The sequence below is a fragment of the Ambystoma mexicanum genome, chromosome 3q (assembly GCF_040938575.1).
Source record: "Ambystoma mexicanum isolate Mex_15411 chromosome 3q, UKY_AmexF1_1, whole genome shotgun sequence".
In the NCBI taxonomy this organism is placed as follows: domain Eukaryota; kingdom Metazoa; phylum Chordata; class Amphibia; order Caudata; family Ambystomatidae; genus Ambystoma; species Ambystoma mexicanum.
Genome location: NC_090926.1, coordinates 550,945,607 through 550,969,712, shown reverse-complemented (window position 1 = coordinate 550,969,712; position 24,106 = coordinate 550,945,607). Strand labels below are relative to the sequence as shown.

General features: G+C 50.2%; 1 protein-coding gene across 2 annotated transcripts in view; it reads left to right on the top strand.

The window, feature by feature from the left end:
• Positions 1-24,106, top strand: part of LCP2 (lymphocyte cytosolic protein 2) — a 1,016,893-nt gene that overhangs the window by 973,022 nt on the left and 19,765 nt on the right. The gene's annotated exons all lie outside the window — the stretch shown is intronic.

The window sequence follows — 24,106 nt, the reverse complement described above, 5'->3', positions numbered from 1 at the left end:
GTAGGAAGAAGTTAAAACCTTCACTTTCAGTGCACTGCACTGAACGTTCCCTTAAACAGCAGCTGCAAGTGTTTTAGGGGGTGTATTGTGTGTCGGAGGGATTGTGGCAATGGGGTTTGTGGGGAGCAGGGGCAGGCCAGAAGGGAGCATAGTTCCACTACTTCTTTTCGTACACTTCGACCACTGCCCAACAGTGATTTCTTTTTCAACAAACTATCTTTAACATTGTGCAAGACTTTTGTGCTAATCTTCAAGAAGTGCCTCAGCTCTCCTTGACTTTGCTCAATTGGCATTGGCTGTCCTGGCTCCCCGAAGACTCTTCTTACCCTCTGACGTTGTTTTTAACTGTCCCTCCAAAAAGTCATACATGTTTTACTTGTATAGCAGGGAAAGGGTTAACCTGAATTGCATTGGGGGATTCTAAAAGTGCTTACCTGTTTGAGATACTTGTTAACCATTGTTTCCTCACCTAACCTCTTTCTCCTTTTTGCCTCAAGTCTCAGTATTGCTTTAAATGTACAAGTGCTATATTAATGTCCAAAGTGTCCTAACTACTGAAACCATCCCTCGGTGTAGGAGGTGTCTGTGTGCCATCCCAAAAGGGTATCTACATTTTTACTGAAACTGAGAGCGTGTATTTTTTAAGTATATTTAAGTGTTGCTTATTGCTCCCTGCAAAAGAAGACTTATTTTAAAACTGACTGTTAAATTAATAAATAATTATTTTATCAAGAAACCTTGAGTATAAGTGTTATTTGAATACATGTCACTGTGAAACTCTATGTTACAACCCTACAGCTCACATTGACCCCATTTGAGATAAGTCTGGCTGGTCAGTCACACTACCAACCTGTGTAGTACAGGCCTATACCAAAGGGTGGGTTACATATTGCCAAGAGAACAAGGCTGGTATAGTCTCCCACAGGGTTACTACATACAATATTGCCTAATATGGGATCAGGTTAGTGTAAGGGAATTAGGTAATTAGTGACAGTTAGTAATACCTGCTTTTCTATTGATCCTATTGTGGTGAGGCTAAAGGAGGACAGCAGTCAGTGTTCAGGTACTGTGGAATTATATACTTCTTCTAAACCTTGCTGGAACTATTGCTGGAATTTTGTGCTTGTTATTAAAACGTGTACCCTTGTAATCCAATACAGCTCCTGTCCAGATTGCAGAACAAGGGGGGGGGGGGGGGGGGCGGGGGAGGGCGGTGCGTGAAGTAGCACTGCCGCCTGGGAGGACTTCTTTCCACAGCGTATAATTCTGTTTATCTGTGGGTGGGTTCCTCCTGGGTGTCAGTAGTATTGTCTTCGTTGATTCTTGAGAACAAACTCTTGAAGGATTACAGAACCTGACAGGTAGGCTGCCTATGTGAGTACAGCCAGTGCCGGTCCTACCCCTGACTCAACTGAATCGGGGGCGTCCTGCTTCCCCCTACATATTGTGAATTTGAAGCTTGTCCAGTTCTGTCGTCGTCGTCCCCTATTGGAGTGTGATGCATGCTCTGTCATTTTAAAATGTAGATTCTCCTCCTGGAATCAGCCCACCAGCACCAGATTCTGACACGCAAGGGGGGGCTAAGGGGGCTATAGCCCCTGATCTTTTGGTTGTAGCCCCGGATAGAATCTCAGGAGCTACAGCCAAAAGACTAGCTAGCCCCCAGTCCCAACAGTTCCGACATCAGCGTAGCCCCGGGTCTTTTCCAGACCTAGCAACTCCCCTGCTGACACGAATTTCACCAGCTCAAGTTCCAAAGAATCCAGTGGGAAATTCCAACCCTGGTGTCTTGCGGATTCTGTGTTTGATCCCATCTCGCTGCAAAGTATAACGGAGTCCATGGGAACCACCAGAACACACGACGCCATCGACCTAGTGATTGCTAAAACCAGCATGTACTGTTCTCCTTTGGCTCAGAAACAGGGATGTTGTGTTCAGAGGTCTCTGACTCTCTCATTCATGGGGAAGACTCGGCCTGCCAAATAATTCTACATGAATTCTGTGAACTCTATTCTCTACAATGGGTTCAGGAAAGATTTCAGGATGTTGAATGAAGGACCCAGTCTGAATAGCAAATCTAAAAGAAACTGAACTTTGCTGCCACCAGATCTGGATAGTCCACACTGACCGGGCAGTCGTTCAGATAAGGATAACAATGAATGCCCTAAAGACATAGAATTGCTGCCATCGCAGCCATCATCTTTGTGAACACACTGGAGGTGGAGCGGTGGCTGAATGTCAAAACCCTGTACTGAGAATGACCACTTCCGATGTGGGAACAATGGTAACGTTGATGGTAAATAAGCTTCCTTCAGATATACATCTGTAATCCTATTATATGGTTGCAAGACCTAGCAAATAATCACTGGTATTAGAATCTTGCATTTTTCTGTAGGCAAGGATATATAAAAAGAGGACAGGTCCAGTACCAGTCAAAGTCCTCACTTGTTCTTCTTGGTTAATGTAAAGAACCTTTAATACAATGTTGACCCCTCTCCTAAATTGGCACAGGTCTGTTTGCTTCCATGAGAAGTAACGTTCCCTTACCACAGAGGATCCAATCCCATTTCAGAGGGGGGAGGAGGAGAGGGAGGAATGAGTAGACAATAGTCCCTGCCCACAACTTACAACATACAAGGATGGTTGGAAATAGATTGGCAGGCATCCAAGTGGCCCCGGATGTTGCCCCCACCGCTGCTGGGGAGTTGGGGATCTGAACCGTCCTGTCTCCATGGGGTTTTGGGATTGGTGGGCATGTTTGGCTGAAAAAAGAAGCCACAGGGAAAGGAATGAGCTTGCTTCTTCTAAGGGGCGCTGAGGGAGCATTCCCATCTGCTGTGACAGTCCAGCCACCAGAGAGGAAACACAGAAGGGGACATGGTGGATCCACCGGCAATGAAGGAGGGTCCTCCAGTGTAAAGGGTGTGGATTCTGTTAGTTTACCCGCCTTTATGGATGACACTGCAGGGATTGACATCACTGAGGTGCATTTGCGCACTGCAGACATTCTGCACGCAAAACACACCTCCAGCACAGGCCTCCTAGAGGACTTGGGCGTGGTCATATGGACAGGAGTAGCAGAACGTATCCTGGAATGAGGCAAATTGCCCTGTGGAGCAAGACTCCCTATATGTGCCCCAAAACCCCCTTGGGCCAAAGCCAAGTGATAAACCCAAAACGCCCTTGGTGCGAGTATCAGTAACAGCTTCCAAAGATGCCTCATTGTTGTTCTCAGTGACATGATGGCTAGCCGCAAAAGACACATGCCCTTCCTGTCCAGTTAATACGTGGGAATCAATCGCCTGACCAGGGTACCAAGGAAAAAGGGGTTTTACTCACCTTGTCCTTGGAGCGAATGAAACGTCTGAGGTTTCCAGAGGAGCGCCAAAGAGTTTAGCCCACCTGAAGAGTCAACAACGGCGAGACATGAGATAAAGTGGATCACACAGCGTGAATGGAGTTCCACAGGTGAGAAGCTCATGGGTATGATAGGCACACCATGAAACCTGCTTCAACCGATACGAATGGGTAATCAAACTGAAGAGATTAGGGAAAAGAAAAAAGCAAAGATAAAGATTCACTGTGAAGCTCCAAAGAAAAAGAAAAAAAAAGGCTGTGGTTAGGTTTGCGACCCTCTGACGGGGCTGTGCGCATGCGCGTGTTGCCCAAGTAATGTCACTGTTCTTCCAGTCTACCCCACCTCTAGGAAAACTTCTTATTTAGTGGCAATCTTCAAGATGGGGGTGAGGGAATTCCTCAGACTGTCAGACCTATTGCCCTTTTGGACTCAACCAGTAAGATCTTCTTTGAGGAATGGACTAATCATTATGAGGCCAGAGACGTCAATAAATCAGGTTCCAGGAAATGAATGGACACTTCTTTTAATTGCTTCATACTATGCCTATTCCTGCAACAAGCTTTAGCTCAGCAAAATAATTCTGTGTGTAATTTATGGTGCCGCGAAAAACTCAGGGCATATTGACTGGGCTAAACTTGAGGGAAAGATCTGTAGATGATCCTTTAACCTTCCGCGAGATGTCCCAGTATCCGTCATTCATTTCGAGTTAGGTCATCACTCCCATCAGGCTATAATTCATTGGAAAACGTTGCTACTTTATGCTAAGATGGTGAATTCCCAAGCTTTCCTTTTTTTCATCTTCAGGATATTGTTGGGGGCTGTCCCGGTCCACCGGGCAGCCCCATATTCGTGTCGGGTTGCACCCGACACGACACACTTCAGTGCGGCGATCACGCCGCATACTCAGGGGTGGGGGTTCCGCCCACCCCGCTCCAGATCACCGGAGCGCCTCACACAGCCGGCTGGCCGCCGGCGTACCGCGGCCCCGGCTCTGGGGGCACCCAGGCCGGGGTCGCCTCCCCAACCCGCCTCACATGGTTGGGGGACTCACATGGACGGCGTTGCCCGGCAGGGGCACCGTCCGGACGGCGTTGCCCGGCAGGGGCACCGTCCTCCAGCTGGGCCCCGACCTTGGGCCCAGCACACGTGGCGAGGCACCCCCCAGGCACCAACACAACACACCACGCGGAGTCAGGTTCACTCGTGACTCCCGAGCCGGAAGCGGCTCGGACCTTTTATTAGGTTGGCCACATGGGTAACCATGTGACCACATACCTCCATGGAACGTACCATGGCCCCTCACAGGGGTGCCATGCAACACTCCTCCTTTTTCATAACACAATGCAAAAACTCCAAAATTCCACCACGACTACCACTACTACTACTGGAGCCACTCTACTACTTTACACACCCTTTATTAACCTGGGTGAGTGGCTCTCATGTCACTAAACAGCACCAGTGAGGGCTACTGGCACCACATAAAGCACTCGGAGCCTGCAGGTGGGCACCACACAACATTGCCCACTAACTGGACCATTTTAAGCAAGTCCATGTCTGCCGGCTCACAGTCTTCCGGGGAAATGTCACTCATGAGGTCCACCTTCCGTATGGAGTCGCCGGAAACCAGCTTGCACCCTCACCAGAGTTCATTTAGGACAGTCACAACACCGTCACACAACACCGGCAAAGCCGCACCTGGGGAGGCCCAGGGGCCACATCGGCTAAGTCCACTTGCACGGAGAGGAGATCGTGGCAGGGTGGCAGAAAAACCCTGTTCCTCCTTGCAGGGGCCTGGGGGCCTGCATTCTCGTTTCCCCTTTTCTTTGCACGGCAGGCCCATGCTCTTGAAGGGCACTGCCGCCTGCTTTCCTCCAGTTGGGGGGCAGACAGCCCACCTCACGGTGCTGCGACGCCGCAGGATCACCCCATGGTGTTAAATAACTGGTTATCAAAAACACAGCATATTTTGGCAAACTTAGCCATGTCTGCTCACATTTTAATTTCCAATACACCTACAGTAAAAACTAAATTATAGTTGACGACTGGATTCACACCAAAGACCAGACTACGAATTATAAACTATTTAGCTACTGCTCTGAAATAGAAAAAACCCTAGATCAAGTCCCCTCCTACTTAAGGAAGTCTCCCAATAGAAGATGGCGACTCAATTACTGAAGCCACAGATTAAATGTACTGCCTGATCGTGAAGTAAGTGGTGCACGAGCTATATGATATTGAGAGATCAGAGAGATCGTAGACTCTGAAAGGTGGACAAAGAGGTAGAGACCTTAAAACATCTTGTCATTGATTGTTCCAACTTACATTTTGAGCATTGTTTGTATTTCTCGCGTTTTTTGGACAAAATTAAGTGCTACATCGGATTTAGTTATGCTTTCTGTCGTTACTTGTGCACATAGTTTTTGATGTATTCTTTTTTCCCATTCTCCTTTTCTTCTACTCTTTTTTTACTTGATTTGTGAAAGGTTTTGATGTATTAAACCGTATCACAATAATAATATTTAAAAAATGAAAGTGCGTGTTTCTGTGCTAGCACTCCAGTACCATCCCCACAAAGTTGGAAGTCCCATAAGTATTTAGGAAAGGGGACGGGACAAAGGGTGTGTAGCAGACAATGGCAGAAGAAGTCAAGTCATCTCCTGTCGTGGGGCCGTCCTCTAGGCCACAGGGGACACTTGCTAAACCTCATGTGTGGAGGTAGAGTGCTGCCAGAATTTGGGGCGTGATCCAGGATGCCAGATAGGACCTGCAGGAAGATTTGTTGGGTGGAAGAGTGAACAGGAGAAGCCACGAGGGCTGAGGAGCTGAGAGCTACTGGAACAGTAAGGCTGCAGGAAACCACTGCTGAGTGTCGATCAGGGAGCCGGACTTCCCCCTAATTAAGAGATAGACGTTTGAGTTCTTACACCCTAAGATTGCCCCCAATGGACCCTTTATTGGAAGTCAATTGAAGGCATCTAATGTGAGTGTCGTGTGATTCAGTCTTTTCAGATTCAGTTATTCTAGATGCTCGGTTTTACAATCACAGTAGACTGCCATATGTTTTTTATGGACATGGCAGGTCTGTGCTGTACTGCAATAATATAAGGGTGCCAAAGCATGGAATCTCATTACGTCCACTAGGCGGTTGGTTTGAAAAGAAAAACGGATATTTTGTACGAATGGTAGTTGGACGTTTTTAGGTGGGTCTAGAGAAAACTTTACCCCTCTTTCAGATAGCTCGAAGATACATATTAGGGGGGTCCTCATGATAATCAGCTGCTGCTGCTGCTAACACGGAATACGTGTATCATGGTGAAAGCTCTGTAATAGTTTGAGACACACGTGGAACTGTTTAAGTTGATAAATTGAATGTTGCTTTTAAAAGCCTTTTTTGGTTGCATGCTGCTTGATGCATTGTTTCTTTAGAACTTTACACTGCAATAGATTGTTCTTGCTATTATTGTTTATGCTGCTTGGTACATGGATCATTTGGTTATTTTTTGTTCTTCGAATTTGTCTTTTATTTGTCTGTTTCTGCCACTGACAGTGTTGGTAAATGCTATGCATAACAAGTCTCCCAATCCATAACAATGTGCAGCTCTGTGATACTGGGATTTCCTTCATTGGGCCCTGAGTAAAGTGGTATTTTTTTATGGGCGCCAACTTGGAATGGTAGGACAGGTTTGACAGTAAAACTGGCCGATTCATGGAATTAATGTGCGCTGAAAATATCGGCGCAAGCGTGCGAAAACGTGCGAATCACAGTGAAAGTGCGAAAATCGCCGTGCAAGTGCGAATATCGCAGGGAAACCAGCGCACATCTATTCATGGAAGTCCGTGCGTGAGTAAAATCTAGGATGTGCGCTGAAAAAGTGTGCGGCGCACGCCGGCACACAGGTCATCTAACGCCATGCGCTAAGGCCACAGCGAAAGCCCACATAGCGCGGCGCACATAACAAAAGTAGGCGGAACACGGGGCGTGACACGCGGAATGGGAAACAACGCGTGAAAATGTGGGCGTCACGGGGGAAGTACAGGAGGCAAGTGCGCGGAATGCCCACACGCTCGCCTACAACACGTATTCATGGAATCGAATAGGGCAAAACAGCGCACAGGCAAAAACGCGCACAGGCCTAAACACGTCCGCCACACGAAGGCAGGCAGTCGCGTCCCTGCGCATGAAAAAAATGTGCGCCAAAATGTATGCCCACAAAAAGAAGGTATATACAGCTATGTAGAATGTCCCATACTGTGGGCCTCTAGGACAAATGACGTGCAAAGGGGTACGCCACAAACTCGGACACCCCCGCTGTGTGAAAAATAGCGGGTGCGTGTATTTCGGGGGTTCGCGTGAAGATTCACACACAATAGGCCTTGGTCGAGGGGGGTACGTGTAAATCTGGGGTTCGCCGGAAGTTTCACACGCGATTGGCCTGCGTACGTGTATTTCAGGGGTGCGCGTGAAGTTCCACACGCGATTGGCCTGGGTACGTGTATTTCAGGGGTGCGTGTGAAGTTTCACATGCGATTGGCCTGGGTACGTGTATTTCAGGGGTGCGCGTGAAGTTCCACACACGATAGGCCTTGGTCGAGCGGGGTACGTGTAAATCTGGGGTTCGCGGGAAGTTTCACACGCGATTGACATGGGTACGTGTATTTCAGGGGTGCGCGTGAAGTCTCACACGCGATTGGCCTGGGTACGTGTATTTCAGGGGTGCGCGTGAAGTCTCACACGCGATTGGCCTGGGTACGTGTATTTTAGGGGTGCGCGTGAAGTCCCACACGCGATTGGCCTGGGTACGTGTATTTCAGGGGTGCGCGTGAAGTCTCACACGCGATTGGCCTGGGTACGTGTATTTCAGGGGTGCGCGTGAAGTTTCACACGCGATTGGCCTGGGTACGTGTATTTCAGGGGTGCGCGCGAAGTCTCACACGCGATTGGCCTGGGTACGTGTATTTCAGGGGTGCGCCTGAAGTCTCACACGATTGGCCTGGGTACGTGTATTTCAGGGGTGCGCGCGAAGTTTCTCACACGATTGGGCCTGAGCGAGCGGGGTACGACTCACCGTCTGCCTTGCGTGTAGAAGAACGCATAACCAACACCCACCCGCTGTGAAGTAATAGCGTGTGAACCCCAACGCCTGGAAAACACACGCACCGCACCCCACGAAAAGCACGTACAGGCCCGTGCGCGATACATCACAGACGCGCTTACACGCTGAGGGCCTTTGGTCCAATGAAATCGCGTATGCGTGCTGACACGCTTACGCGCTAAGGGCCTTTCCTCGAATTACACACTGACGTGCAAGAATTTCATGTGCCAAATCACTCCGTATCAAGCTGGCCACACGAAAACACACGGAAGACCACGCTGTTGCCCAAAAGGCCGAATTACTGCCCCCCAGAGCCCCGAACAGCCTCCCACGAGCCATCTGCTGCTGCCTGCCTGCCTGCTGCCATCGTGCCCTGCCATTTTGTGCCTGCACATCTGCCATCTGCAGGGGTCCAGTTGTTGTGTCCACCCCTGCTGGAACAGAAGACTCCCGACTGGTATACCATCGCTCCACAGCCCATCCCCAGGACCCAGTTGCCCACCCACGCCTGCCTCGGGGGTCGCCATGTCGGGGCAAACACCATCTGAGACCACTGGCGACCCCCAGCCAGAGGGGCAGAGGGCCACCATCTTCAGTCAGAAGGAAGTTGGTGTCCTGGTGGAGCTTGTCCTGGGGCATTATGATGCCCTCTTCGGATCATCACGCACCAACAAGGAAGGACGGGACAGGATCTGGGACGACTTTGTGGTTGCCATCAACGCGGAGGTGGTGGCAACCCACAACATCAAGCAAGTCAAGAAGCGCTGGGAGGACTTGAGGTCCAGGACCCTCTTAAAGGCCCGGCGCCTCGTGGAGGGGGGCCGGGGCCGCATGAGTACCATCCAGCTGAGGGTCCTGGAACGCATACGCCCAGCGCTCCACGCCCAGATCCTTGAGAGGCAGACCCGTCTGGAGTTGAGCGGTAAGTGGCCAGGCATTGCTGTGTGAGACAGGGCATCTTGCAGTGTGCTGGTTTTCTGATACTTGCCGGTATGTGTGACATAGGCCATGTACGTATGTGTGTGTGCAGGGATATCATGGTCATGCATGTGAGACCAGTAATGTGTGAACCACATGGTTGGTGCATGTGTTTAAATGCAACATGGGGAGCTCTATGCGGAATGGACACATGAGAGCATGCCAGTCTCTGTTCCTGGACATGGGTGGGGGTGAGGGATGGGTGCTGATGCCATGTACATGTATGGTGTCCATGTCTGTGTGTCTGACCTGCGTGTCTGTGACTTGTGAATGCCATGGATGCATGACACATGTCTGTGACAATGTTCAGATTCACTGATGCAGCCTAGACATCCTTGTATCCACTGTCTCTGGGGTGTACGAGGCCAGATGGATGAAACTACGGTGAAGTGTGTGCATGTGATAGGCATGACCCATGATGCATGTGAGTCTCAAACCAACATTGTATGTTTCAAGAGTCCCTTGGACATGTATGCTAATGTCCATAGCATGTGCCATGCCTGTTACTGCATGTGTTTTGCCTGCACTGACCCATGTGTTGTGGAGGGACATGATGGAAGTGATGTTTGACAGTGCCACTCATCTGCTATTGCTTCCTGTCTAGGGGACCATTGTACAGTACCCTGATGCTTGTGTTCTATGTCTCCCTCTACACAGCGGCAAGTGAAGAAGAGGGCGGAGACGGCGCTGTAGAGCAAAGTGGCGGGGATGCCCCCACGGCTGCAAGGGGTGGGTGAGCCCCCACAGGGGCTTGCAACGGCAGGAGACGGTGTGGAGCCATCCAGGTTGGTGGTTTCCACAGAGGAAGAGCAGGCCGCTACTGAGCTGCACATGGGGCCTGGTGGGGGTGGTACCACTGGTGCAAGTGGTGCAGTCCAGGGGCAGGAGGCAGCACAGGTCGCCGTGGAGGGGCCTGTGCATGTCACTGTCCCTGACACTGTGACTGCACCACCATGCACCAGCAGGGATGCCCCATCCCAGGCCCGTCCGCAGGTAGGGGGGATGTCCATGTCATCTGACACTCCTCTACCTGCGGACGAGGGGACCCCTGGCCGCATGGAGAAGGTCCTGATTGGTGTCGCGTTGTGCACAGGTGTCATTCGTGATGACGTGTGTGCTTTCCGGGGGGAGCACGCACGTCATCACGAAGCGCAGCGTGCCAACGTGGCCCAGTTAGGAGCGACCATGGTCGGGGGTTTCGTACATGTGTCGGCCACTCTGGCGACCCTCTCCTCCTCTGTGGAGGCTATGCGCCAGTCGTTCTCCATGCCGTCTTCTGGCCCAGATGCCACCAGGGCCCCCTGTGGACCTGCCCCAACCAACGCAGCCAGCTCGGTGGGGCTCCCATCCCTGCCACAGTCGGGAGTCGGAGGTCCAGCAGGGGTGGACACGCCAGCAACTGGACCCCAACAGATGGAGGATGTGCCGGCATCATCGGGCAGGGCACGTGCACGACGGCGTCGGTGGATTCCATCAGCTTGGATGCCGTCGTGCTGGCAGAGGCAGTTGCGTCGGAGGCAGCGGCAGGCTCGAAGTGGGAGGCATCATGGCTCGGGGCCATCTACATCAGAGGGGCAGGCATCGGCCGGAGGGCAGGAGAACCCTGGAATGGGAGTGTCTTCTGTGTGGCAGCGGTTGGGCCAGCAGATAGGTGCAGAGCGGCGGCGGGCAGAGGAGGAACGGCTCACAATGGTCAGGGCGGAGAACTCCATGCGCAGGGCGCTGAGGCGGGGCTGAGTGCCTCGAGGGTATTCGCAGGGAGTTGGAGCTGGACACCACATTATCCCTGCGAGACCTCGGGGCCAGTGAACATGCCCGCCTCCAAGCCATTTATCAGGAGTTCGATGATGCCCTGGCCCATGACATCAACCAGTGAGCCGTTGGACTTGCCCGCCGCCATTGTATATAGTTCATTAGTGTTAAGTTTCCGTTCTTTTTTTCTTTCCTTTGGGGCGCATGGACTATGCCCCACATTTTTGTACATAGTTGTTTCTTCTGTAGGCTTTTTTGTAGGTTTCCTTTGGACAGTTGGGCTCATGGACCCAGGATTTCATCCTTGTAAATAGTTGGAGTGTGCATTTGTCGGCTTTTTCTTTTTTGACTTTTCCATGGAGCAACGGATTTTACTTTTTTTTTCCCTTGGATTTGATTTTTTGAACTGTGACTTTGGACAACATTTCTTTTTGGATTTCTTTTGCTTATGTTTTCTTGATTTCCATAATTTATCGGACATGGACCATTTCTTTTGTTATTCCCATTGTTGTGTGTTTATTTTGATTTACGTTCATGTTATCTTTAATATATATTTTTTTATACTTCCATTTGTGGTATCATCTCATTGGTTTCATGCATGTCATGATATGTGTTTTGACATTCACTTGCACCCATTGTGTGTGTGTGTGACAGACATGTGTTCATTTACATACTTGCCATTGGGGTTGTATCATGTAATATGCATTTCTATGTGGCTGGATGCAATACTTGGGTGGGTCTTTGGCATGTGGAGGCTGCCCATAAGGGACAGGGATCTAGGTTGTGATGATGTGTTGGCTGGGGGACATGTGTCGGGGCCTGCTGGCAGGTGGCCCGCACTGCCGGGGGGTGGGGGTGCAAGGGGACATGAGTGGGGGCCTGCTGGCAGGTGCCCTGCACTGCTGGGGGGTGGGGATGCAAGGGGACATGAGTGGGGGCCTGCTGGCAGGTACCCCGCACTGCTGGGGGGTGGGGGTGCAAGGGGACATGAGTGGGGGCCTGCTGGCAGGTGCCCCTCAGTGCTGGGGGGTGTTGTGTGCAAGGGGACATGAGTGGGGGCCTGCTGGCAGGTGCCCCTCAGTGCTGGGGGGTGGGAGTGCAAGGGGACATGAGTGGGACATGAGTGGGGGCCTGCTGGCAGGTGCCCCTCAGTGCTGGGGGGTGGGGGTGCAAGGGGACATGGGTGGGACATGAGTGGGGGCCTGCTGGCAGGTGCCCTGCACTGCTGGGGGGTGGGGGTGCAAGGGGACATGAGTGGGGGCCTGCTGGCAGGTGCCCCGCACTGCTGGGGGGTGGGGGTGCAAGGGGACATGAGTGGGGGCCTGCTGGCAGGTGCCCCTCAGTGCTGGGGGGTGGGGGTGCAAGGGGACATGAGTGGGACATGAGTGGGGGCCTGCTGGCAGGTGCCCCTCAGTGCTGGGGGGTGGGGGTGCAAGGGGACATGAGTGGGACATGAGTGGGGGCCTTCTGGCAGGTGCCCCTCAGTGCTGGGGGTGGGGGTGCAAGGGGACATGAGTGGGACATGCGTGGAGGCCTGCTGGCAGGTGCCCCTCAGTGCTGGGGGGTGGGGGTGCAAGGGGACATGTGTGGGACATGAGTGGGGGCCTGCTGGCAGGTGCCCTGCACTGCTGGGGGGTGGGGGTGCAAGGGGACATGAGTGGGGGCCTGCTGGCAGGTGCCCTGCACTGCTGGGGGGTGGGGGTGCAAGGGGACATGAGTGGGGGTCTGCTGGCAGGTGCCCTGCACTGCTGTGGGGTGGGGGTGCAAAGGGGTAATGCGTTGGTGATCACTAGTGCAAGGTGACATGTGGCTTGGCTGGGGGGGCATGCCCATGGTGAATGGGCTGCCTGCGGGACATGACCAGGGGTGCAGGGTAGTCCCCTGTGGTGTGGTCTGCCTGCAGGGGCTGTGGAGGGTGTAGAGGGAACACCTGGGAGGACCCACACTGCCAATTCACGTGTAGGACTCCCCTGCACCCCCAAAATACACGTACCCCACTCGCACAGGGCCTATCGCATGTGAAACTTGCCCGCACCCCAGTAATACACGTACCCTGCTGAAATCGCGTGTGGAACTTCCCGCGCACCCCTGTAATACACGTACAATGCTGAAATTGCGTGTTAAACTTCCCCGCATCCCAGAAATACACGTACCCTGATGAAATCGCGTGTGGAACTTCCCACGCACCCCTGTAATACATGTACCCTGCTGGAATCGCGTGTTAAACTTCCCTGCAACCCAGAAATACACGTACCCTGCTGAAATCGCGTGTTAAACTTCCCCGCAACCCAGAAATACACGTACCCTGCTGAAATCGCGTGTAGAACTTCCCTGCACCCCAGAAATACACATACCCTGCTGAAACCGCGAGTTAAACTTCCCTGCACCTCAGAAATACCCGTACCCTGCTGAAATTGCGTGTGGAACTTCCTGCGCACCCCAGTAATACACGTTCCCCGCTCGGCGTTTGCTGTTTGCCAGCCCTGTATACTGGTCCAGGGTTAGCGCAGCCCTTTGCGCTGAATTAGGAATTTTGATGGCTTTTCCTTGCGCGAGGGAGTTCTTGGGGGCGTAACTGGCGCTGCTGCAGGGTCGCTGCGCCACACTGTGCCACGGCTGGTTTTGGAGGCTAAAATCCATGAATACGCTGTGCGCGGATATCGATTTTAGCGCACGCGGCTGGCACAGACATTCGCACGCGCACACTGTGCGCCAGCCGCGTGCGCCACTTTTGTGCGAAATTCTATGAATTACCCTATTAGTGTTACTTGTGCCTGTGTCTGCTCTGTGATAATGTTTCTATTCGGTGTTACATGTCCTTGGTTGTGTGAAAGCATTGAACTGCAGCATGTAGGGATGCATCATAGAAAAGTGATCTCTGCATTACGGTGTTGGAGAGCATCTTTGCTCAGACATTTTTGCAAGTGAGTGTCATTCAATGGTTGTAAACATACAACTGTTCCACGTGTCTACCCCTTACTCTGGTGAAATAAAACTAGTCACCTTGAAAACCGGCTCTTGTAACATTGCTTAATAAAACATAGAGATATAATTGTATGCATCCTACACTGTCCTTTGCAGACGTATATTAGTGATATAAGAACTTAGTATGAGCTCCTAGTTAATATTGATACAATGAGCCTTCCAAGATCAAAGTTGGGAGATACAAGCTTTTGCATTCATCGTTATTTATTTATGGGCGTATTCTGAAATTGGAGCTTCTTATGCTTTCACTGCTGTCTGGATGGACTTTTGGATTGCTTAATGTTACGAGTCATAAGTTTGCGAAGTGACATGTATAACATGCCAAAATATGTTGCTAGCCACAAAATCTGTAGCTGTGGCACTGGCTTCGCCTAGTTCTGCCTACTGGCTAGCTCCAGAACGAGTGCCCAATTAGTACAAGAAGTGCTCTACAACTTCCTAATCTGAAGTAAATTTGAGACTACACTTTGACCATCTAAAAAAGAAAATTCCCATCTTGTTACAAATCAGAAGGATTTTGGAGTTAGTCAAAGGCCTGGTTAAGTAGTCCTGGCAGTAACATATAATTTGGGCAATTACGTTGCCCTTCAACACCAAAAACCACCTATAAACTGAAATTATTACATTAGAGTACAGCTATGAGGGAAAGGACAGATGAGGAGGGACACACAGCTTCTGGGTGTTTTTTGGTTACTTACCTGGCCATTGACTGCCCAAAGCCATGCTAATTCCTATGGTCATTCCCATCCACTGCTTGCCCTCCACCCACCCAACATGAATTCCTAGGATCTCTTTGAGTTAGCTCTACCAAGCTATGTCATCAAACTATGTCCTGCCAGTGTTATTTCTAAGCATTCTGCTGACAGTTAATGCCTTAATTGCAGTTGTAAACAGGCTTCTGGTGTAGTACAAATTTCTTGACCAAGTGTGTCTTCAGCCACTTCATTTATTTCTGTTCTTTTTCACTGAAATAGGTATTCAATAGGTAATTGCCAGGCACTGCTATCATATCTCTTGGTAATTCTATCATTTTCCAGCTGTTGCCATCCTTTGTAAAGATGCTACCATTATGGTACTGTCTGTCAAATGCCTATCCCATGCCTATACAAAAATCTAAACTGTTGTTTTTGTCAATGCTTGTTTTCACATGATAGCCACATTCTGACTGCAAAAAGCATTTTGCCATTCTCAGGTGAGATGGGCTACTAATCTTTCCAGTGAGCCTCACATTCAGGCTCTGCTTTTTTCCCTCCAGTTTCAGCACTGCCTGGATGTAATATTGTGTTTGTTCACCTGCTACTTCCTCTCAGCACAAGAACTGTGATGGGATGTGTAAGGAAGGCATGGCATCAAAGTAAGACAGGCACAAGTGATGACAGTTCAAGGGTGTTTATTAAACTTTAAAATGGGTGAGATAAACACCTACTCTAAACCTAAATCTAAGATGGGGGCAAGCTACGACCATCAAATAATAATAATACAGTCCTAGTGGAGTCTAGGCAAATAAAAAGGGCCTATACTAAAAAAAAAACTATTGCCAATCCTTGCCGCTATGCTACAAAAGAGTGTGGGATAATGTTCACAAGAAAAGAGAGAAGTGTTCACAAAATGGTAAGTCAGTGGGCCTCATTACGACTCAGGCGGTAAGGGGTTTACGGCGGCGTAAACAGCGCCGACCCTTACCGCCTGATTCCGAGGTCCCTTAGCGCCATGGAGGTTTTAACACCTGCTTTTAGCAGGTGTTAAAATCCATGGCGCTAAGGGACCTTGATGTTAATTACGCCACCGTAATTTACGGTGGCGTAATTAACGCCTTCCCCACTCCCATTATGTCCTATGGGGCAAAAATGGGAATGGGGAAGGGTAAATGGGGATTGGGGACTTACCGCCCCGCCAACCTCGGAATGGGGCGGTAAGTCCGCCACGTAGTTTACGCCATGGTGGTAAAGGTACGACCCAGGCGGTAACTTACCGCCTGGGTCGTAATGAGGCCCAGTATGTTATGGCCGGGGTCTCCTTTGCCCAAGTTTTTATCATGGGACAAGGCGGGACTCTCGAGCACAGCACACTCCTGGGCTACAGTTCCTTTTCTCTATATCAGGGCCTTCTGTGCCAAAGTCTCTTCTCATGCAAAGTCTCTTGCTTCAGAATGCCTGATATTTCAAAACAACAAAACACAAGTTCCTTCCGATGACCTTTACGTCGGGTGATGCACTTCACCGCTTAGATCCCCATCAGCCGGGCTTTGAGCCTTCTCTCAGTCGTCAGTCTCCCTCAGTCGGGCCCAGACCAACCAGAGCACTTACCAATTCAAACAGAGACTTCCGAAGGGCAATCTTGTCCCGCAGGTTCACTCTGTTTGCCTACGGCAAGAGTGGTTTTCCCAGATTCACAGCCTGCACAGCGTTTCCCTCAGCCGGGCGTAAACGCCTGTTTCACAATGTCAAAACTTCAGAAATGGGTCAAGGACTTTCGATTGTACAAGGGATTTGGCTTGACCCTTGTATGACCACCTTAACACTTTATATCAGCTGTTAGGTATGAATTGGTGTAGTAACACTGTGTGAGACTACACAACACTTACGTGCTTGGTATTATATGACCCACCTTTTGGTATAGGTCTGTACTGCACAAGTTGGTAGTGTGACTGAGCAGCCAGGCCTTTTTCAGGAGGGGTCAATGTGACATGTCAGGTAAACGGCTCAGGTATTATTCCGTTGTCATTCACACTGTGAGAAAATGTTTGTGTTGGAAAAAGGGCTGGGGGTAGAGCTTCTAAGTATCCCACTGGGCAGGATGGGGTAAAGGTGTCATAAGGAAGGGGATACCTCATCTCACCCTTCCGTGTCCCACTTCCACACCCCGAAAGACCCCCCATCCAGGTGATCCCCCCGCACTGGTCCACCCCCAAGAACTGGATCCAATAGCGATGGCCGTGTCCTGGCCACCTGGATGACAACTCCCTGGGGACTAGCGGGTGAGACATCTTCAGGTTTCTCACAGGTGGTAATAGCTGGATCACTTAGGGGCTCACTTTGGTTGATCCCGTCAGTAGCATCGAGGGAACAACTTACAATTTCACTTAAGGTGAATTCTGCCTTTTTTCAACTACCTGGTAGAAAAGTGTAAATTCAGTCTGTAAAGCAGAGGCGTTGCTAGGAAGTTGCTAAGGGGGCTATAGCCCCTGATCTTCTGGTTGTAGCCCCAGATAGAATCTCAGGAGCTACAGCCAAAAGGTTAGCTAGCCCCCAGTCCCGACAGTTCCGACATCAGCGTAGCCCCGGGTCTTTTCCAGACCTAGCAACACCCCTGCTGTAAAGTATACTTCGCAGGCAGCATTTACAATGGATTCCTGTTGAATCTGCCTGCTTTTACCAAGTGGTAATTCCATGCATATTCCATAGGAATCCATTTCATTAATGCCAGCCTAAAAATCCATGCAGGCGCTAATGCCTTCATTTGAATGTTGGAGTGCTAAATGCATGTAGACGTGTTATGTCTGCCTCGCTCTGCAACTCTGCCATATAAATTGAGCAAAATGAGGTGTGAGGAATTGGATCATCCACACGGGGAGTGTACGCTCGCCTGGGCATTTTTGTTTTTTTGGTAATAAAAATGAATGATGGGAGATCAACCTCCAAAAACGTGTGTGACCATTCCGTACACATTTTCACTGCTTACGGCACGAAACTCATAGTCACGTGTACTGCGGGAGGACACAGCCTACAGGCACCATCCTCCCCTGTCATGTTCAGCTGGAATGTGACAGCCACAGGTACATCAAAGCATCTCAAGAAGGTAAAAGGCACACCTTCCTCCGGGAAGGCAGCCTAATTTAAATATCAACGGCCCCACAGATCTGCCTCCCTATTGTCGTGTTTGGCTGGTGGCAGTGCATACTAATGAGAAATAATTAAGGCAAGCCTGCAATGGGGTTTGGTTGCAGGACGGACAAGAGGAAGGCAGAACTAACACCTCTTTGGTATGCAATGTGTCAACTTGAAGCTAGTTCCCACCTCTCTGTATGAAAGACAGTGAATTGCACGTCAGGGTCCAATATTTACCGTAGGCAACCCCTGCAGAGCGGACTGCTTTCAGAGGGAGAAGTATGGGATTTAAGGGAGACAGGAAGTCAGCTCTCATCACAAACGTCAAGGGTTGATCAAGAGTCACAGAGGGATCAGTTAACCAGAGAAACACTTTGATCTACAACAGACAGGAAAATGGGGGGAGGCTTAGGAGTATATGTTGTCACTCCTTACCTTTCCTGTTGCAGAGCACTCTGGTTCTGACCTCAAGCATAACAGAAGATTGTTGGAGGCGACCCAGGATTGGTTCATTAAGGTAGGCTTAGTGTGCACCAATTACTGGAGCCCATTTTACTTTAAAAGGGGGCTGAACCCCTCACTTAGCAGATCATCTGAAGGCTTCACCAGAAGCAGGAAAGTAGAACTCAGCATTGGACGCTGGGTGAATGTACAGTCTACCTTACAGCTTCCGCCAGTGAAGGAAGGCCAGGATTTCCAAGAGGGAAGCAAGATCCCTCCCCTAAACATCTCCCAGGGAACAGTGGGAGATACCAGACTCAGAGGACCCTTCCAGCAGCTCCAGAACTGGTTCACAGCCAGCACATAGCATGCCCTGCTAGGTTCTGCCAGCAAACTTCCAAGGTGAGAAGTGCCAGAGAGTCTCTGAACAAAGGACAAGGCTGTTGCCTACAAACTCTCTCCTCAGCTTTGCGCCGTCCACCTTGAAAGGATGCTACGAGCCCTGCGAAGAAGCTAGGAGGAGTGCCACACAAGCATCAACCAGCGTTTGTCTTTTAAGGACATTTTTGTGGCAGTCGAGCCCTCGAACCGCGACTGGCTGTGCCACTGACTGTTGTCACGCTACAGTCACTCAAGCCGTCCGAGACGCCTCGACCAGTGTTCCAGATCCACCAACCAGCACAGAGACAACGATTCTTAACCCCGAGCCACTGTGTAGGCCAGCTTGCAGCCGTCTATCCAGCCTCTACTGCCTGCCGCCTGATACCCGCTGCTGTCTCCCGTCTTGAACTCTGTCGCAGGAGCTGCAAAGCGTCCTGGAACCTACTTGACGCTGTCGATCATCAAGATCATCTCAAGCACCAGGTACATTGTGGTTCTGTCTGCCTGGTCCTTCTCCGAAGGCCCCTAGGGACATTTAGGTCCCGTTGCTCCCTTGGTGCTGAAGCCAAATAACCTTGAACAGTTAATACTGTTTGCTTTACCGACTACCCTCCTGTCTGTAACCAGAGTGCATCCCTTTCCTTCGTGAAACTGTCTATCCTCTGTGTTCCTGTACAGGGTGGGTTGTATTTTGTAGTGTGCAAGAACTGTCTGTTGTAATAATAATAAAGTAGATATTTTGATACAACCTTGACTGGACATTTCCGTCCATGTTACCAATGATTGGACAAGGAGTTTTATAATTTACTTGTGTTCCAATCAGTTCAGATCCCTTCTGGTGTACTAGAGGTGTGGGGCTGATTGATGGTTTAGAAACCAATATTCATGCCTGGACCACTGGTGCCCCGGAAGTTGATTTGTCACATTGGTGGCAGGGGTGGGAATCAGTTGGAGCCTTGCGCACAGCTTAAAAGTACTGTTGCAGGCAATGTATAGTCACTGCTAGGTATTAGTAATAGTCATGGAGCTTGACATGTAGACTGTAAAAGGCAAGACCAAGGATGTCCTGTGCGTTTTATGTTAAGAGAGGGGACTTCCCCACAGCACTAAGGTTAATAAACCTGAGTTGCTGACCAGTCTCCAAGCTTGGATAGAAGCGAGGGCGGTTGGGAAGAAGACACAAGGGGACGGGCTAGGCCCCCGTGTACCCGAATGGACAAGACCTTCCAGAGGGGGAAAATGACGAGGATGACCGCATGAGCAGTGTTTCTCGCCACTCATCCCGTCGGGGGGCAAGTGTGGTTTCCCAACACTTGAGAGTGTCAGTGAGGACCGGGGCTAGTGCAGCATCCCGCAGGTCCCAGGCCTCAGCACAGTCTCTAAGTGACCCAGTAATTGGTCTGGCTGGTAATGAGTTAGTGGCTAGAAAGCTCCTGCTCGAAGAGAGGAGACTGATGCTCGAGGAACAGAAACAGCGGGAGAAGGTCGCTAAAGTTGCGCAAGCTGGCGCTTGAAGATCAGAAGGAGGCCAACAGATCCACCTCTAGCGAAAGCAGCAGTAGTGGCTCAAACTAGATAGCCCAGGATAAGTCCTGATGGCACATCCCCAAAGACTTAGTATAGGCTTATGAAGTGGGGAAGGATATTTCTGACTGGTTTGAAGTGTTCAAACTGACTTTCCAGCTACAGGAGGTGGATGAGGTACTGTGGGGTGCCTGCCTGATGAGTTGCTTACCGACACCGGGGACTGATGCAATTCTCCAGTTAACTCCTGAGGAAAGGACCGATTATGAGAGCATGAAAGCAACCCTCCTCGGGAAGTTCTGTAAAACCCCAGAACAGTATCTCAAGAGCTTCAGAGAGGTCAGAAAGAAAAATGGGCAGACATTTGAAGCGTTCAAACACTTGTTCTTGAAATATCTGAGTGGGTGGGGGGCTGGTAACAAAGTTGACACAGGTAAAGGGATATACAATTTGATTGCATGTGAGCATGTATTGAAAAAGTGTGAGGTTGACCTACACCAGCATCTTGTAGACAAGACTATCACACACCCTAGGGAGCTTGCAAAGGCTGCCGACAGGTTTGTGAATACTCGAGTCCAGAAAAAGGCTCAGGCGAGCACACCCAAAATGGAAGAGAAATTGGCGGCCAAAAATGTAAAGAAGGATGGGAAGGACAAAGGTCCAACCCAATCCTATTCTAAGTCATGTACCAAAAAGAACAAAGTGAAATCACAAAACTCTAGTTCAGCCGTGCATGCCAAAAAGAAGAGCGCAGGCACCCCTAGCACTGGGACACCTGCGTTCTCACCACACAAAGGTTGTTTTGTGTGTAAGGAGCTGGTCCATAGGAAAGGGGATCCTCCTTGCAAGGGCTTACCCAAGCAATCCATAGTGAATCATGGACTCATGGAAGAGTCCATCATTAGTGTGGGCCTCTTAGAGGAGGACTTCCCACAAGGCTAGGGAGTGGCCGAATGTGGATTAGTTACACTGAGTAGGAACAGTACCGGGTCTCCAGAAGAGACCCTTGTTCCCAATAATACTCAACTCTATCTAGAACATGTGTATATAAATGGACACAAAACTCCTGCAGTCTGAGACATCGCGGCTAACGTCACTGCTGTCACCCAGCAGTGGATACAGCCATGCTAGTATATTGATGGGCCTGATAGTAGCGTAAGTGAGTTTGATGGAAAGAGTAAGTGCACCTTGGCGATAGTAGAGTTTGCCTGGTGAGGTGAAATGATCCAGCGCTGTATAGCGGTGAAAGACTCTATCCCTGTCCCATGTTTGTTGGGTAATGATCTTCCGGATCCCGAGATAGTTGCAGCAGCTACCCGATCGAGGGCCAAAGAGATTGCCAGATTGAACATACCCAGAGCCTTAGGGCCTGGAGTGCTTCCAGAGGGCTTGTTCGAAGGACAGGCATGGCCGGTAGCTCCTAGTCCAGTTCCACAGACTACTGAGTGACCCACACATGCGGAAGAGGGGCTAGTAGCCATTGAGGACCCCACTTTGGTAGCAGGGCATTCAGTGTCTTCAGAGTTGCCTGGCGCAGCACAGGAACCTGAGGTGGAGGACCAGGTGGGCGCATATCTGAAGAGCCTGCCCCAGCTGGATGAGTTTGCATCAGCTGGGGCCCGAGGTCCGACTGACTTCTTCCCAGCCCAGAAAGAGTGTCCCACTCTGGGTGGTCTGCAGAAGCAGGCGCAGGAGCAGGCTAAGGGCGAGGCCCCTGGACTGTTCAAAGTGTACTGGGAGGATGGACTCATGTACAGTGAGCAAAAAGACTCTGAGGGCGAGGGCACCAGGAGGTCGGTGATTCCCCAATGCCACAGAAAGTTCCTTTTGGATTTGGCTTACAAATTCCTTTAGCGGGTCACTTGGGAGTGACTAAGATATCAGACTGGTTGTCTGTGCACTTTTACTGGCTGCAGTTCAGCGTAAAGGTTAAGGAATTATTCCAGTCCTGCCCGACTTGTCAAGCTTCTGGCAAGTCAGGTGGTATTGTATTGTCCTGTTTATTTATATAGCACCTATACACATGAAAGTGTTTCAAAGCGCTCAAGTAGGGTGAGAACAAGGGAGAAAACAACAAATTCTGAGACGATAATAGTCTGCAGAGTACGTGCGTAAAATACATTTACCAATTGAGACACAGCAAATAAGCCTGACGGTGATTCTGCAGTGTTACCAGTACAATTAAGGGGAGAAGACAAGGGAGAACAAACAGACGATCATCAGGCACGTTGCATGTGCATTGTGCTAGTGCACAGAAGGTCACAGGGAGGGGGAGGTCCAAGTGCACCCAGTAGGCGGAGACTGGGGTAAGTGCAGATAGAACGCAAAACACAATAGGTTGTTGCCAATCGGTAACCCTATTCTGCACTCCTCGGGAGACATAAAGTCCCAAGTGTATTTGAGGTCTAAATTGATGATCACCATATACTAGGTATCACATAGTAGACAAGTTCTGTAAGTAGTTTCAAAACCATGAATTGCGGCCAGTCATCCTGACCCCAGTTTATCTTTTATTATTCAGTGAGCATAAGTTTCGACTAAGATTCATGTAACAACAATATGTATTAAGATATCCTCCTATAAAGAATGCCATTAGTCATCATTGTGTTCCAAAATTATAATCCAATGAAAACAGTGTTGATACGTATGAATGTTCATGTGAAGTAAAGAGGTTTGCGAATACGAAGGTATTCATACATGTAAAGCATATACAAAGCAAAACAATTCAAAGACGCTCATCGAGCATGATAAGTGCAGAGAGAGCCACTCTCTAGGGGTATTCTAAGTGCAGCGAAGGTGGGTATGAGTAGGACCCTGAGGCAAGTGCGAGAGAGGACTGGCGGGGGTGCCCAGGACCGGTGAGTCTATGAGGCACACCAGGTGGCCAGTTAGCAAGCTGGGCGGAAGAGGAGGGAGAGATGGAGAGAGCAGAGGGCTAGATCAGCGGGGTAGAGGGAGAGTGAAGGAAGACGAGAAGAGGAAGGTCTTGAGGAGGTTCCGGAACTTAAGAAGGTCAGGCTCAAGAGAGAGGGCTGCAGGGAGGCTATTCCAGAGGGAGGCATCTGCTGAGGATAAGGATCACCCTCCAAATCTCTTCTTGAAGAACCGTCTCACTCGCAGAAGGTTGCAGGTAGATGAGCGGAGGGCTCGTGAGGGACAGTATTTAAGTAGGCAGCATTGCAGGTAGGTAGGTCTGAGGCCCCAGAAAGCCTTGTGTACTATGCAGAGGTTCTTGAACTTGATGCTTGCAGCCACGGGGAGCCAGTGAAGAGATTTCAGCACCGGAGAGATGCGGTCCCTGGGCTTGAGGCCAAGGATAAGTCTTGCAGTTCTATTTTGGATGGGGTGCAGAGGGCACAGGGCAGAAGAAGGGAGGTTGAGGAAGAGGCTGTTGCAATAGTCAAGCCTAGAGAGAACCAAGGCTCTGGAGACAGTGAGCCGTTGGGGGAAAGTGGTATAAGGAAGAGTACCTCTGAGGAGGTGTAGCTGATAGTTAGGCATTTTAGAGATGTCAGAGGAGAAGGAGAGAGTGGTGTTGAAGATGACCCTGAGGTTTTTTGCCTCACAGGTGTGTGCAGGCACAGGGCCAAGGGAGGCCGGCCAGAGCAGGGGTCCAAATGCGAATGATCTCAGTCTTACTGGCGTTAAGGCAATGTTCGTTTGCAGCACACCATGACTGAATCGCGGACAGACAGATATGAGCGAGGAGGGAGAGACGGCTGAGGGTAGCCTGAAAGATAGTTGTGTGTCATCCACGTAACACTGGA